This window comes from Pseudophryne corroboree, chromosome 10, assembly GCF_028390025.1.
Source record: "Pseudophryne corroboree isolate aPseCor3 chromosome 10, aPseCor3.hap2, whole genome shotgun sequence".
NCBI classification, from domain to species: Eukaryota; Metazoa; Chordata; class Amphibia; order Anura; family Myobatrachidae; genus Pseudophryne; species Pseudophryne corroboree.
The window spans coordinates 271403859-271405961 of NC_086453.1; the positions used below are offsets into that span (position 1 = coordinate 271403859).

At 37.4% G+C, this 2103-nt stretch overlaps 2 pseudogenes; one reads left to right on the forward strand and one right to left on the reverse strand.

Annotated features, from left to right (window-relative positions):
- Window positions 1-905: 905 nt before the first annotated feature.
- LOC134967062 (5S ribosomal RNA) lies at window positions 906-1024 on the reverse strand (annotated as a pseudogene).
- Window positions 1025-1524: 500 nt separating this feature from the next.
- On the forward strand, window positions 1525-1643 carry LOC134967144 (5S ribosomal RNA; annotated as a pseudogene).
- The last annotated feature ends 460 nt before the right edge of the window (window positions 1644-2103 follow it).

Consider the following 2103-nt stretch of genomic DNA (forward strand, 5'->3'; position numbering starts at 1 on the left):
ACATCCCCAGATTGCGTCAGCCATTTTCTAGTAGTTCATCTGACATACGTACTTGTCAGATACCCCGGTGTCCATCGTAACGATTCAATATAAAAAAAAGGTTAATTAGAGTATCAGGAACATGTCATTGTTTATATACATCTCAGTCTAATTTATCATAAATTAGCTAAAGGATGCAAATAAGAAAAATGACTAAAAAGGTTATGATGAAAAAAAATGCTTTTGTGCACACTTTAAAAATAATAAAGATATAGAACTGCGGACATTACATAATTATGGATATATAGTATAGATATCAGGTTTGGGGTGAAGTGGGAGAAATTTACAGCTTAATCATGTATACACATATATGCAAGTATGCAGGACCTAATATATATGTATACAAAAATATAAATATAAAAAGATAAAAAGATATAAATATATATAAATATAAAGAGGTGATCCCAAGGTGGGCGTGATTAAGGTTGATTTTACATAGTAGGTGTGGTTATGAGATATCCCTGTATTAATAGACAATAGGCAAGAACCCACAGCACTCATACATCCCCGGTGCCAGTGGTATTGTGACCACACTATTTAAATTAAAAAAATCATACAAATTCAGCACTCACCTAATATTAACACTTCAAACTGTAATTCATCTGAATTCAGGGAATGTTAGTTCCAAAATATTGCAATAGTTTGTTAAGCTGACCAGCCCCTTCATGGCCATTCCCATTTGGTCAGTCCCTACACTGACTTACACAAATCTGAGCAATGCTCACAGGCATCTTTTGGATTTTAATAGAGATATATATAAGATAATAAATGAATACATAACTAATCGCGAATGTGTTCAATGTGACTTTGTGAAATGTATATTCACACGGAGTATGTTCCTTTCACAGGCCCCTATTAAAATCCGTTCTATACAGTACCTGATCTTCCCAGGTGGTCCCCCCTACTGGTACTGATCAGGCCCGACGCTGCTTGGCTTCCAAAATTGGACGTGTTTGGGCATTTACAGCGTGGTTTGACTGTAACGACGTTGTGCCTTTTAGGTCACCACTCTAATATTATAAATAAACTTTAGATTTTAACCAGTGTGTGTGTATTTATGAGAGGCAAAGTGAAGTGAAAAAACGGGGCAAGTACAGTGGTGGTGGGGAAAGGATGGCGAGTGCGGGGGGGAGGGGGGGTTGGGGGTGGTGTGTATTGGGTATGAATAGGGAAGGGGAGAGGGGGAAGGGGGTTTAAACAATAATAGGCTGATGAAAGGCTACGGAAAAATTTAGTACCATACTAAATTTTTCGGTAGCCTTTCGTCAGCCTATTTTTGTTTAACCCCCCCTTCCCCCTCTCCCCTTCCCTATCCATTCCCAATACACACCACCCCCAACCCCCCGCCACTCGCCATCCTTTCCCCACCACCACTATACTTGCCCCGTTTTTTCACTTCACTTTGCTTTTCGTAAATACACACACACTGGTTAAAATCTAAAGTTTATTTATAATATTGGAGTGGTGACCTAAAAGGCATAACGTCGTTACAGTCAAACCACGCTGGAAATGCCAAAACACGTCCGATTTTGGAAGCCAAGCAGCGTCGGGCCTGATCAGTACATGTAGGGGGGACCACCTGGGAAGATCAGGTACTGTATAGTACTGATTTGAATAGGGGCCTGAGAAAGGAACATACTCCGTGTGAATATAAATTTCACAAAGTCACATTGAACATATTCGCGATTAGTTGCGTATTCATTTATTATCTTATATATATCTCTATTAACACAGGGATATCTCATAACCACACCCACTATGTAAAATCAACCTTAATCACGCCCACCTTGGAATCACCTATTTATATTTATATATATTTATAGCTTTTTATATTTATATTTTTGTATACATATATATTAGGTCCTGCATACTTGCATATATGTGTATAGATGATTAAGCTGTAAATTTTTCCCACTTCACCCCAAACCTGATATCTATACTATATATCCATAATTATGTAATATCCGCAGTTCTGTATCTCGATTTTTTTTAAATGTGCACAAAAGCATTTTTTTCATCATAACCTTTTTAGTCATTTTTCTTATTTGCATCCTTTAGCTAATT